We start from the raw sequence: 16,292 nt of genomic DNA, 5'->3' as shown, positions 1-16,292 counted from the left end.
TTGCAATTTCAATAGAAATAATTTCACCACTGAAAATAATTTTTTCTATTACAAACTGGTGAACTGCCAGAATTTTTTTTCAGTGGAATGAACTATATCAGATACACAATGCATTTATTCCTGCTTCAGCAGACTGTGGTTTGTCTTTTTATTTTCTTTTCTTTTTTTTTTTTGTTTTCTTTTTTTAAATTTCTGAGTATGAAAGAGATAAGGATGGTGGTAATAGGTCCTGGGCAAAAATTCAAAGTGGTTGCCAAAAACACGTCTGTCCAACACACGAGGGAGATGATAGCCTTTATCTTTAAACTCCAAAAATTACCAATGTTTTATTATAATCTTCTTTCAGCCTTATTCAATTATAATTGCATTAAAAATATAATAAACTAGATACCCACTACACAGCAATTACTCTTATTTCACATGGTTCTCAGCCCTAATTAGATACACCCAAAGAATGGTTGTAAGGTTTTATTTGCTCTGGCTTTGTCTTGTATTCTTTTGTAAAATAGATTAAACAACACACTTCCAAAGCTTGAGTTAATTATTTGGCAAAAGCAATCTCTCCAGCCAATGATAGTCTTGGAAGGAGATTTATAATTTTTGGCTAGGCTATCCTTTTTTTTTACCCCTCTACAGTTCTTTGAGAAGGATGCTTTGAGTTCTATATCATAGATTCTTGAAACGAAGTAAAGCAATTTTTGGCCACAGGTTTTACAGACAAAAGTAAAAATCTAGAAACTAAATTAAAAAGAAAATAATTCCATTACTAGTATATCATAGTGTCATATGGGGTCCCCTGCGGGGTCTCAGCTTCCGCTCCCCACATAAGAACGCAGGACACATAAGGCCAAACAGGAACACCTACGGAGCCATAGGTAGGTAGTCATATCACTATATTCTTGCGGCGACATCCGCCTCTCTGCAATCCGCTCTTGTTAGCCCCCATTCTTTTTCTGCTAGCGTAGTCACAGCAGTTATATTAGTGGCCAATGGCTTACGGGTTACAGCTGATGGCCAACTAGCCACAGCTGATGGCCATCTGATCACAATTAATGGCCATTTACTACCCGAGCCAGCACCTTTCTATGTGAGGCCGAGAGCCTGGAAACTGCTTTCTGGGGCTCTGTTCCCACACTCCACCCCTACAGGGTCTCGCCTCACAATCTACGTGACAAGTGTCTTCCATGAGGGGTCCTGTGCGAGGAGCCCAGAGGTGAATGCAATATCCTGGACACAGCCAGGCTCTCTGGAATTCTCAGGACACCACCAGTACTTCTGGGAACAGCCAGACTTCCTGGGCTTCTTAGGGTACCACTTGTCTACCCGGGCACAGCCAGGGCCTCTCAGGGCACTGCCACTTTCTCTGGACACAGCCAGACTTCCTGGACTCAGCCAGGGCTCTCAGGGCACTGCCACTCTCTCTGGGCACAGCCAGACTTCCTGGACACAGCCAGGGCTCTCAGGGCACTGCCACCCTCTCTCTGGGCCTCTCGGGGTACCGTGCTGGAACAACAGCGGCTCACATCAAGGTGCTTACATGTTATCAATGGCAGCCAGTCAAGACACAAAAGCAAACATCCGCCAGTCCCACTACATGGTGGTATGTTCCCAAACAGTCAAGCGTCCATTAAATCAGGGATAGAAGGCAATTCCCCATAGTCCATAGTCGTTCGCCAGGGCTGTCCTGGGGGTGAGGGATGACCTTGACCTCACCCTCATCTCCCACAGAGGACTCAGCAAGCATTTCCTCCTGGGACAAGTCCCACATTCAGGCTGCCTCAGCAAGCACTTCCCAGCCCACAGGGCGGCAACAACCTTTGCTTTCTCCGGCCTCTGCTGGTTGGGGAACCATCAACGTCTTTCCACCCATCCACGGGAATCGAGCTCTCTGGCAGCTGCTCCTCCTGGTCTTCCTGTGACCGAGTGTTCATACTCACAAACTGCTCCATCGCCCTTTGGAGAGCTTTGGCCGGCACTGTATCCTGCCGACTATGCCATGTGTCGCGCAGGGGACCCTGTTCGCTGCGCCATGTGTAGTGCGGGGAGTCCGGCGGGGTCTCTGCTCCCGTTCCCCACATAAGAACGCAGGACATGGTGAGGCCAAAAAGGAACACCCACGGAGCCATAAGTAGGGGAGTCATATCACTATATTCTCACCGGCGGCATCCGCCTCTCTGCAATCCGCTCTTGTTATCCCCCATTCTTTTTCTGCTAGCGTAGCCACAGAAGTTACATTAGTGGCCAATGGCTTACGGGTTACAGCTGACGGCCAACTAGCCACAGCCGATGGCCATCTGTTCACAGTTAATGGCCATTTACTACCTGAGCCAGCACCTTTCTATGTTAGGCCGACAGTCTGGAAACTGCTTTTTGGGGCTTTGTCCCCACACATAGATAGGTAGATAATTAATATTGATTATGAAATAACAAGAAAAATTAGAGTACAAATGTAGGTATGTTATTATATATTTGCCAAATCAACTAAGAGAAGACTAAACATGCAAACTAGTGTAAATAATAGTACTACTAATAACAGAATAATACTATTTCTTAAGCAGTTATTACGGGACAGGCACTGTTCTCTGTCCTTATTTAATACATTTAATCTCAAAAACAACATTATGAGGTAGATACAATTATTATCTTCACAGAGAAAGCAGAGACAGAAAATTTAAGTAACATGAATAAGGTCATGTCTTTTAATGAATTTAAACTATGTAGTTTGACTAAATTTAACTTTTATTTCAGCCACATTTCAAGTTTCCACACTGTGCTAGTAAACTATGTTCAGAGCATAAATAACTAAAAATCAATACAGAGAACAGTAGGAAGTGTTAAATTGATCTCAAGTTGTCTCTTAGCTAAACGTGTATCTACAGGGAGAAGAGAAAGTGACTAACATTAAGAACAGAGTTAGTCGATTCAGAAAAGCTCTGTAGATACACCTTTCACTTTTCAATTTTGTTTTCTTTCTGGTACTAACCTAGGTTTTGATGTGTATAGAAACAATATGAGGTGATTATAAGCCACATAACAGTAGAGACATTCACTAGTAACTTCAGATGGCATTTTATTTCAACTATTTTCTAGATATTATTTTATAGGGAACTTATGCAAACAAGATAGATTGTCAATTTGTTTTATAGTACATGATAGAATGCATTGGAATTATAACAGGAAATTATAAAGCTTATATGGCCATTTCAGTGATCCCCAATCTCTCCATGACAAGGATCTGATTTGTGACCAATCACATCCTTAAAAGTGGTGAAGGAATGTGACGAATGAGGGAACAACGTGACAACTATTAAAATTAACTCTGTGTATTGGCTGGATATCTATATCTATATGTAAGAATAACCTTTCCAGGGTTTTCCCCAAATAAATTGGCAGGCATATTTGGCTTTTTTATGTATATATCTAAACAGTTTTATAACTACTGTCACTAAATATCCTGCATTGTACAGGCACTTGGAAATAGATAATAGCTGAAATGATATTATACTCAGAGCTTTTATTGCACTAACCCCTTTTTGAAATGAACTTTGCATATGATAGAAGGATAGAAAATTTATAACTATATGTAAATCTCTCATAAGCTCTTTTCTGTTCTTCTGTTCTAAGTTCAGACTGTCTCCTCGGTCTGTAAAATGTAATATTAAAACATGTTGTTGAGAAGGAGTGGATTATATCAACTCAGCTCTCATGCACAATCCAATATAGAATGTGTTTCAATGATTCTCAAGAACTATGTAATCCTGGGTGACCCTGAGAAATATTCAGGTAATCTGTTAGTTCAAAACTGCTTTTTTTTTTTTTTTTTATAACAATACCACAATGTTATTTGCTTTTTTGCCATGTTGCTTTTTGCATGGATAGGGGTAAAAGCATGAGCACCTTAGCAGGAATCAAAGCAGAACTATCATATTGTACAGAGTCATTGAATTCTTCACTAAAACACACACAGCTACAAAATAAAATTTCTGTTTTGCTTAAAAATGTCCTTGATGATGTAGTAAACATTATTTAAATTTCAACTCTTGTGTAAGCATCTTTTTAATATTCTGTGTGATAAAAGAAGCATACAAAACACATTTCTGATGCATACTTCAGTACAATGATTGTCTCAAAGAAAATAATTTAAGCACTTGTTTGAATTGTGAGCTGAACTCGACACTTTTTGGTTTTTTTTGAATACCATTTTACTTGAGAGAAAAACTGTTAAACCATGGATATCTGGACTTGACAAGCTACTCACTCAGAAATTAGCAGCGTGAATCTACCTATCATTTTAAGGGGGAAAAAAAAACAGCCACATTGATTTTAAGCATTTAGAATTTTGGAAATTTTGTCTTGACAACCAAGATATTGGCAGTTTCCCAACATTTAGATTGTTTTCTATAATATTGGTGGTGATAATAACAAACGTAATTTTATTTGATGTTTTATAATAAAATGTGCTAGCACTATAACTCAGTGAATCAATATTTTCCAAATAACTAATACACGATGTTATACAATCAGATGTGAATAAAATACTGAAAGTACACAGTATATCAATGAATTCTATTGGCACAGAGCATGAAAAGTTTATTGATATGGTTTAGAATTACACCTTGAAATAAACCTTTAAGAAAGTACTGCTTGTCGAGTTTTGGTGTAGTACCAACAGCAAAGAATATCTATAATTATTTAAAAGGATTATTAAAATATCATTCACCTTTCCAATTGCATGTCTGCATGAGGTCGTGTTTTCTTCATATACTTCATATACTTCATATAATCTAAACAACACATTACATAATATTGATTGTGGAAACAAATTTGAAAATGCAGTTAGGTTCTATTTACCCTGAAATTAGAGACAATTGCAAAAATGCAAAACATTCTCATTACATTTTTTTTGGTTTTGGAAAATATAATTACTTTTTATTAAAACATGTTGTTTATCTTAACATGCTATGGGTTTTTACTGTGATTTAAAAATGGACTAATAAATATTTTAGAATATTATTTTTAATTTCTAATAAGATATAGAGATGATATAGGTATACATAGATATAGATATAAACATGACTCATGAAAGAAAGTTCTTTGGAATCCACAACAATTTTAAGAATGCAAAGGGATCCTAAGACCAATATGTTTGAGAAATGTGATGTATGCATATTTCCTCATGTATGGCTCTCTCCCACAGCAGAGTTACACTTCTGCTCAAAATTTACCCACTAAAGGAATCTTCCTAACGTAATGACACCAACATAGTACATTTCCTTGGCCTTGTTTTATTGTTCCTAATAGTATTTATCACTGTTAAGAATTTCATATTTACATTTATATTTATTTGTTCATCTGTTTATTTTCTGTGTCTCTCACTGGAATGTAAGCTTCATAGAAGTGAAAATTTTGTTTGTGTACCATTGTATCCTCATGTCTAAAACAGTGCTCAATAAATAAGTGCTGCATAAATGAATGAATGAATACAAATTAGTAAAATAGCAAAAACCTCTCAACTCTCTTATTTTGCTATACTTTGGATATATACATATATCTATCTATCTATCTATCTATCTATATATTTATATATATATATATTATATATAATAATATATAATATATATATATATATATTTGTTTTTCCCCTCAGCTATAAATTTGATGATATCACTCAAGAGCTTAAAATTTTCATTGTTTTCCTGTCGCAGTCAAACTTTTTAGCAAGACATTCGAAGCTCTCCATGGTCCATATGAAATCAATTTAACTTTCCAGACTAATATCTCCCTACCTATTACTTTTTAATGTGTGTGCTAGTAACCTAAAACTATATCTAGTAACCCACATATCATATGGTTACTGATTACAATTACTAATATTTATATAGCTCCTGTATCCTCAAACCCAAAATGAATAAAATAGACATATAGATAAAAAAAAAAACACTTCACTTGCCTGTTATTATTTACTAATTTTAAATCTCAGCTCAAGCAGTCAAATAAATGGTAAAATTAGATAGTGAAAAGTGTAATGAAAACAATAAAGCATTGTGCTGTGAGTGTGAGTATGTTTGTATATAAGTAAATACATGTGGAATATATCCAGGAAAGGTCTTTTTCCCCGAGACAATACTCAGAATACTCAAAATACTCAAAATACTAAAAATACTAAAAATACTAAAAATAGAGTAAAATATTTGAAGATCTAAGGGAAAATAAACAGCAAATGCGAAGTCGTTGATTTGGAACAAGTCGGTATATCCACACAAAAGAAAATGTTCAGGGCAACTGGGGCCAGTGAGTAGGGAGGAGCATGGCATGAATTCTGGTCAAAACAGGATGATGGAGTTGCATGCAGACCTCGAGAAAGGGTTTGATTTATATTCTAAACACAACTGGAAAACATCAGAGAAGTTTAACCAGGGAAAAGACATGACATTATTTGCATATTAAAAGGTTGAAGGGTTGGGTAAGAGAAATGTGATAACTATGTTAGTCTATGTAATGTACTCGTTTATACTGAGCAAAGGATGTGACCAGAATCGTCGATTTCTCTTTTGCATGTTGAAGTATAATAAAGTGTGTATTATGAACCTATATATTTAAGGTGCTTGATGTGCATAATATCCACTTAAGAGAACAGAGATTTATAAATAAGCCTATTAAATTTCTTCTGAAAACATCCCAATCAGTTATGCAAAGAACACTGATTCTAATACACACAAACACACACACACACACACACACACACACACACACACACACACCAGGGGTGACAAAAAAAATGTATACATATTTTAAGGAAGAAAAAACATATTAAAATTATGTTGATGGTAACCACTTTGAGCACCTCTTCTAATTGCAGAAGTCAAACGTGACTTGTATTCATCTTTTTGGTGTATATTGAGTATTTGAATTTTAGTAGTTTTTCCTTTTATAAAATGTGTATGTATTTTTTGGCACCTTTATATACACATATACAGATATATGTATATATATCACATATATAAAATATTATATATATACATATATATCTTATAAATATGAAAAAGATTATATCTATTATGTGAAAGCCTACGAAAGGCTGAGGATAAAGTGACTTACAGAATATTTATGTAACTTGCTTTTTCGGTGATACATACTATACACATTTTTACATACAAGGTGTGTGTAGAGGCAGTTTTTAAAACAGTTTTTATAGTCTTAGGCCTATGAATATTTATACTTAAAAATTCTAGTAAAATTATAGTCTCCTTAAACTCTTGATGCATTCACATGTTTGGGTCATTATAAAAACTCTATATCTTTTGATGCAGCAAAGATGTACATTTTTGTATTAAAATCAAATTTTTAGATTCTAACTCAAATATTTTGTGTCTCAAGAATCTGGATATAGCATTTCCATTTCAAAATATTATATTGACTACAAGTTTACAAACAAACAAAAAAGCTTTTATTGTGAAACTTAACTTATTAAATTCTATTGTTGATCCATTTTCTTGGTAACAGTGAATGTCAGTGATTCAATGTGGACTTTCTCAAACAACTAGGAATAATCAATAACTACTGACAATAAAATATATTCATCAATGATATAAATATAAAAGTATGCATTAATTAACAAGGGGAAACTTTAAATATAGACTTAGAAATAAAATGTCTAAAACTATGTCAGTCTTACAGAGATCATAAATTAGTATTTGAAAATAATTTGGAAATACAATGAAGAAAAAGATTGAATAAAATGTAAACTTTCACTAAATTAGCAACTTCCCATCTAAATATAATAATCACAATTGTAGAAAATTTTTATACTCTGTGGAGATTTCTCAAATCTCAGAAATTTTCTATCAGAAAATATAATGATTATATTAAGCATTCAGTGAAACTGATCTATGTTTTGAAATTTACTTTCTGTTAAAGGGAGAAAATCTCAAGGTTAATAATTGAATGCAATTTCAAATATATGCAATTGCTTTTATATTATTATAAAAATACAAGATAAGGAAATATAAAAATAAAAATAATAATGAACACTATGGTTTTCTATAATGCAATACAGTATGATGAATATTTTTATTATCAAAGTTTTATATATTGCTAACTGCTTTATAGCTAGTAAGAGATTAGTATTATGAACAGTTATAAAACTCTTCACTTTTTAATGCAGACAGTTCATTTTTACAGAAACATCCATCAAATGTCTTGTTCTTCATAAAAGTTTTCCTTGCCTTATGATTATTTCATTTTTCATGAACACTTATGTACCAATTATAAATGTAAATGCTTTAGACAGAGGATATTATATAAAATGACACCCTATTAGAAAGTCATATTTCTTTAAGAGGCCTAGGCATGCCATACCAATAATACAAATTGTTTATAATATTCTGTGTCACTAATATATCACCTATCATTTATAGAATGTCATTTATTTGTATATATGATCATAGATTCTGCATATTTTCTCAGTAGCATACTACATGTAGAATTATTTCTCTATTTGAAATCACATGAAATTTTTAGTAAGAATTAATGTAATAACTTTCACACATACACATGCTAAGCCATCACTTATAATACCCCAGCTTTTAATAGAAATAAATCAATCTGTTTTCATTCCCTAATTTTTAAGATACCAATTAATTCTTCATGCCTGGAGTAGTGATTATTATCTGAAAGTACCTGGAGTACTTGTTAAAAACAATGTATTCCTTATCCTACCTTAGTCTTATTAAATAAGAATCCCTAATGGAAAATTTGGGACCTGGGAATGAACATTTCGTAATAACTTTTTTATTGTTACATACAACAAGGTTTGAGTACCATTAGTGTATACGATAAAATAAAATCCTCCTTGGGTTGGTATAGTAATTCTTTTAGTCAGCCTCTAACCTAGCCTCTAGCCTAGCTTTTCAGCAAATCAATCCCATATCGCCCTGAACCAACTTCCCAGTGTTACACAACCTATAATATTGTATAACTCTCAACTTTCAATGGATGTCCATGTTCTGTCTAAACCTCTCATTTGTTTCTTTAGAGAGGTAAGTGACTAAATGACATGTTTAGTGCAAAGTGAAGACCAGAATCTTTGTCTCCTACTTACATGCTTTGAAGTACATCCACCCTTCAATTTATTAAAAATATAGAATAAAAATTAAGGTATATGATGTGCATAGCATTGGAGGGGATTCAGAAAACAACTCTTTTCATGCTTCTGAGAAATTTTGTTTTTGACCTGGTTACAAAATGAAAAGCATTCATTTATTACTTTTCATTAAGAATTTTTTTGATATATTAAAAAAGATTGTCAAATTTACTTATAAATATGCTGATTCTCAGTATAATACCATAATTTTCCATTCGTTTATAAACTTTTATTTTGATTTTATAGTTTTAAGTTGAGATGTAGGCATTAACTCTGGAATAAAATCCTCTAATTTTCAAATACATTAGAGAATATTTGATTGAGCAGACTCAATAAAATTTTTTAAAGTTAAAACTGTAAATGAAAACTTCATAAAATAAAAGTAAGGTGTTATTAATGATATAAACAGGAAAATAAAATCTGATTCATTTCAATGGAATTATTTTCAATGTTTACTTTTAACATTTTTTGACAGAGTATTTGAATCTTCAACAAAATTTTGGTCTATAATTTTTTTACTGCTATTCAATATGTTGTCATATCAAAAAATATGTTTCTACCATTTCCTGTACTTATTTCAATCTAAGAACTTTTATATGGCAGTAATGATTGCATACATCGTAAGTGTTAAAAGTATGCAAGGAAAACCTCATGAACCAAAAAGTCTCCATCACTGGAGTACTCTAGAATGTATAACTGTACAAGAAGATTTTGTAATTTTGACCTAAGCAATGTTAGTGACCATGGATGTTTTTGAAAATACATCAGTATGTAAGAATCAGCAAACTACTAATTTTGCTTTAGTTATGAAACTCAATAAAAGAGTTCAAAAAGAGAATTGAGGTCATGGAGTAGAGAATCAATTCTGTAAGCTGGGGAATAATGAGAGTGGTTAGGGAATGAAAAATGAAGGCGCTTCCAGAGGTTCAGAAAGGAATCGCCAAAAATGAAACTGCAAAATTTCTAAATTTTTCTTAACATTAGCCTGGATTGTGAACATGGACACCTCTGCTGCCATATTATTATATTGAGCCTGTTTTTATATTGAGAACAATATAAAGCTACTGACAGTTTTTTCACAAATGGGTAATTCCACCAGATTTGTACTTTAAAATAATCAATTTGGATTAAATGAGAAAAAGTTTTTGAATATGTTTCATAGTTGTTTGTGGTCAGCTCATTTAGGAAAATACAGAAGTGGTTATTAGAGATGACTCCATTTTTTAAACTGACAGGATGAATAATGATAAAGGGTACTAGACAGAGAAGAGTCTTAATATTGAAAACATTTGGTGATATTTCTGAAATGGTGGAACAAAGAGGATGCAATGCTGTATAAGAGTAGTTTTTTACCAGAAAAAAAAGATACTTGACTAGTTCATTTAAAGCTGTATTTCTTCGTGTGGTACATTATATAATTACAAAAAAATGTTATTTTCCTGGAAAGAAATAAAAAATATTGATTTTCCTACTGGATGTCTTAAGCCTATTAAATGATTAAATCATTCTAAAGAAACTTGAATGCCAAAATATCACAAGCTTCTCCGGAGAAATATTAAAAGAAAAAAAAAAAGACAGAAAACTAACTGCATAACCACATTAAGGTCATTAAGGTCCTGATAGTGGTCTAACTATTCATTTAAAACTAGTTTTGACCAAACCTCTTAACATTTCCTCTTTCCCAAGTGATTTTAAAGTTCACCCAAAGCTGTGAACCATTGCTTTAAAGAATAAAGCACTCATCTAATTTAACAAATCATACCTATAAAATGTGTGTGCACTGATATTACAGAGGATTAAAAAAGAAGAATCTGGTAGAATAGAACATAAAAAACAAATTGAGGAAAAAAAAAGATTCCAGCAAGATATGCATCCTTATTTCTTTTTAGATCTAAAGTTATTGAGGTAATAAGCTCTTTATAATAATAAAGAAATAGACAAGGCAGATGAAACGCACACAGATTTTAAAATTATTTGTGTTTTAATGCATAACCAGACAAACAAAATATGCAAAAGGACCTAGCTATGAAACAAGATAGAAAATTTTCAAGAACAGAAAGAGCATTTTAAAATAATTATAAAACATACTTTTCTGTGAGTTTAAAACGCTGTAGCAAATATAACTTCTATGTAAAGTTGATTATTTTATTTAATTTTCTACTTGAAATTTGGAGCTGCAAATGTGGTTATAGATTTGAATAATCATTATTCATTTGTTATTATTTGAATTGTATCCTCAAAAAACATATGTGGAAGTTCTAACCTGAAATACCTCAGAAAGTGACCTTATTTGGAAATAGGGTATTTATAAAGGTAATTGAGTCAAAGTAAGAACATTAAGGTGGACCCTGAGTCAATACAACATATATCCTTGTAAAGGGGGGAATTTGGATACAGAGACAAACATGCACAGAAGGAAGACTACGTGAAGAGATACATGGAAAATGCTGTGTGAAGAGCAAGACAGACACCAGGGTGATGGCATCTACAAGCTAAGAAATGACAAAGATTGCCAGCAAACCACCAAAAGTTTGGGGAGAGCCCTGAAACAGATCCCCGCTCACAGCTCTCAGAAGAAACCAACCCTGCTGGCATCTTGATTTTGGACAACTAGCCTCCAAAGCTGTGAGACAATAAATATCTGTCCTTTTATGCAACATAGTTTTTGATACTTTATTGTTATAGTAATCCTGGGGAACTAATATATCGTCTGTGTAAATAATTTTTTTTCAGAATATCGATAAGGAAACACTTCCCGAACAGCCATGTGATAATGCATACTAATTGAACATTATTTAAAATATTTAATTATAGAAAACATTGCTTTTAATGTAAAATATCATCATCCTGCCCATATTTAGAGCTTTGAGCACTTATTTACATTCTTAGCATCATGGAGAAGGTATTATAATTTGAATTCACTCGGTCTTGTTAGTGCTGAAGAATTACGCTACAAACTTAATCGTGTTCAAGCTAACATAAATTGTGAGCTCTTTGGATTCAAGCTCTATATCTAAGTCATTTTGGAATCTTTCTCCAAAACTAACGCTGCATCTTACATGTTATGATGTTTAATATGTTGTTTAATAGTTGTTCAATGTATCAGTTAAAGTAGAGACAAGCAAGGATTAACATTTGTCATTCTTGATTAAAAATTAGAACATCTGAAATATAGTTAAATCATTCTGTCTATATTTTTAATTATATATGAAACAGAGATATAAAGCAGATCAAGTAAATTACTGTTGCCATAACTTGTAGTTCTGGTTTTAAAAAATGTATATTGTATTTTGTGGCAAAATCTGACATTTTTCCATGTTCAGAAAGATTTTACTCAGTACAATAGAAATTTAATACTGTATAATAGCAATATTTTTATAGTGAATAATTTATATTTATATTACTTGAGATTTGGATCCCAAATTTTATTTTCTTAAAAATAAAAACCATTTAGCTTCTCTTCTTGGCCCTGACAAAAATAGTTTTTTTCTTTTTCCTTTTTTTTTTTTTCACCTTCACCATGGATAAGCATTTCTGTAAAAGCAGTATAAAAAGGAAGAAAAAAAATAACCAAGTTCTTCCCTAGGATTTTCTCTTTCTCAGTGTGTTTTCTCTGAGGGCTCCTGAATTACTTCCAAAATTAGAAATCCCAAACATTTTGTCTTATCTCACATAGTTAAAACAACCAAACAAGTATGTCTTACACTACCACAAGTTTACTACTTAAAATATACAGTTGACTCAGTTGACTCTAAAACAATGAGCTGGTTGAGGACACCAAATACTCGTGCAGTCGAAAATCCACATATGATTTTTGACTCCAAAAGACTTAACGAAGAATAGCCTACTCTTAACCAGAAGCCTTTCTGATAACATAAACAGTCTATGAATACATATTTTGAATGTTACATGTATTATATACTATATTCTTACAATAAAGTAATCTAGAGGAAACAAAATGTTAATGTTAAGAAAATCATAAGGAAGAAAAAATACATTTACTGTATATATATGTAAATATATATATATATGTATATATATATATTTATATTTAATTCATGTATAAGGGGACTGGCACAGTTTGAAACCCATGTTGTTCAAGGACAAAAAAAAAAAGACAAAGCAAATATGCATTACCATAAATTGTGAAGATAATCAAATTGTCCAACAATTACAAAAGTAGCTAATAAAGGAAAAACTAATATTTGTATCAATTTAAAATCAAGACTAACTCAGAACCTTTCTGAACTGATTCAAATAAACTTTTACAATTATAAGGATTCCTACTGCATGCACGGGGATATTTCAATGGGGTACAATTTTAAATTTGGGTTGGGTCAATAGCAGTGACGAATATGCAGTAGATACGTGGTAGACAATATGATGTGCTGCGCTAGTCACCCTTGTTGCATGGATTTGTTTCCTCAGCTGCTGGAAGTTTTGTCAGCCACCTCAGAGATTATCCCAGAAGCAGAAACTACCTCGTCCAAAGTCATGCCGCTTCCCAGGGCAGTCACACTCAAAGTCTGATTAATGCAGGAATTAAAAAATCTGGTCACCCCAGCCCAATAAGAAACAACTATAAAAAGTCATTCTTCACAATGGAATACTGTTCTGCCCTAAGAAAAAATGAAATACTGCCATTTATGACAACATGGATGGATCTTGTGATTATTGTGCTAAGCGAAATAAATCAGGCAGAAAAAGTCAAGAACCATATGATTTCACTGATATTTGGGATATAAAACTGAAAACCACAAAGGAACATGACAAACAAATGAAGAAGCAAACACTCATAGACACAGACAATAATGGTCACCAGAGGGTAAGGGTAGAGGGGATTGGTAGAAGAGGGTAAAGGAGGCAAAATATATGGTGATGGAAGGAGAACTGGGTGCTGAACACACAATGCAATACATAGACGAGGTATTATAGACATATACACTTGAAACCTATCTAATTTTACTAACCAATATCAAACCAGTATATTTAATTTAAAAAAAAAAAAAGAGTGATTCTTGCTTCAGAGCTCCAGGGATTGTCTGAGTTTGTCATTGAACTTTTAATGCAATTCATTTTTTTCTTTTGTCCAATTCTGTTTTCTTTTCCCCTTTTTCACAGGTGTTAATCCCAGGGAAACTTCAATAAACACCCTGCATCCTAAATCCCACCTCTAAATCTGCTTCCTAGGGAAGGAAACAGGGGGCATTTGGTATGTAGAGTGGTCTGGGAAAGCAGACACTCAGGTCAATGCTCGATGCTCGAGCTAGCTAGATCTCTTGCTGTATGGCTGGTAATGAGGTCCCATCATTGGTCTCATCATTATGTCAGTTCTTGACATAAATGACGGACCAATGGTTAAACTGTTAAACTTTACCAGTGGTACATTGGGATGAGAGGAATGAATTAGCTGGTGCGATGTAGAGGTATTTGAGAAACATAGGGGAAATAGAAATTATAAGTACAAGGAAATCAGGTGGCTATTATTAATCTTATTAAACTCAGTTGGCATTCTGGAAAAATAACAAAATATTGAGAAAAATTGATCACCAATTGAAAGCAATTGTGTAAGCCAGAGGACAGGCTCCAAATGAGACTAAATTCTCCACTAACACAGGTTTTCTCTGTCATGCTTGGGGCCTTGGTTAGACAAGAATGTGACACTGGCATGGAAAGGGACATTTGTGTTGATGTTCCTGTATCTCGAATCCTCAGATTCCTTGAAATCTCTGAGATGGCATAAGTGGCCTAAACCGTTTTTTTAGGAGCTTTCACTTCCCTTGTTTGAAAATCATTCAGACGCTAAACAATAATGAATGCCAACTATAATTTTATATATATAATGTGATGGCTCGGTGTGAGGTCGGAGGGATAGTGGATGGGAGGAGGGGAATTCACAGTGTGAGGGATATAAATGATGAACGTCTAAGTATTACCTTGTCTTGTACACCTGAAACTAATAAATTTAAAAAAATAAAAAATAAAAAATAAAAAAATAAAGTAATGAAAAAAAAAAAAAAAGAAAATCATTCAGAAGATTTCCCTGCAAATATTAGGGTCCTCCTTAGAATCTGCTCCCAACTCCTTTTGTGGCTAATATATATATATATATGACTAAGTTATAACCAACCTTAGCCAGAGATGTGCTTGTCCTATAGAAGAAAGAGATTATATTTTTAAAAAGTTCAAAGACCTAGCCAGAAAAATCAGAAAAAAAACTAGGAAGGTAGGCATGGGATGGGTTTCTGAAGGTCTTTGCTGAAGGGTAGGGAACCCAAGAGTTAAGTAGAACAAAGAGAGATTATTCAGGAGCACTTTTCTTTGATATGGCATAGAACATTCACATGAACTCCAGGAGATAATGTAAATTTGTCCCGACCCGCGGGACACTACAGGAGGGACCCCGAAGCACCTAGAAGGGAGGAAAATGGGAGACACAAAGACCGAGACAAGACAGGAGTTCTGATCAAGTCTCTCTTTATTGCAGCTCAATCAGGGGTTATATACATTCTTTTGCTGGGTGGAGGGGCATTAACATAAGAAGGGTTGCCACAGGCTAGCAGTCTTAAGCCACCAGACACCCCCTACAGAAATGTGGGTGTTATCTAAAGACCCAAGTAACTTCCTCTATCTCATGCTTCTCAGTTATGTGATGGTGCCTTACAGGCACCCGCCCCCTACATAAATTTGCTTCTGGGATATGTCCTACTCATGTGGAAGAGTGATGGTCCATGCTAAATTGAAAAGAAAGAATTTTGATGATAGAAAGAAGTTATGAAAAGGATCAGAGATGTTGGGAAGGCTAGAATAGATGTGCTAGGTAAGGCCAGAAAGCCATAAAATAATCCTGTTCCACAGATGGTCTGGAGAATAGGCATTTATCAAGGTTAGAAGAATGCACGAGGACACAGGGTGTAGACATCACAAAGAGGCTCAGTTCTGGTTCTTCTTTGCACCCAGCAACGGTAGGAAAGGTGGATACAGAACTTGCCTCACTGATAGCAAAGAGATAGATGATTTGACCTCTGAGCAATGAGGCTAAATGGCAGCAGTTAGAAACCAAGTGAATACAATTATCCTAATGAGGTCACAGGGGTGGCCCAGGGACCTGATGAGCTACGTGATTTGGACATATTAACTGAAAACATAT

This window comes from Rhinolophus hipposideros (assembly GCF_964194185.1).
Source record: "Rhinolophus hipposideros genome assembly, chromosome: 2".
Lineage (NCBI taxonomy): Eukaryota > Metazoa > Chordata > Mammalia > Chiroptera > Rhinolophidae > Rhinolophus > Rhinolophus hipposideros.
This window is presented reverse-complemented; position numbering follows the sequence as displayed.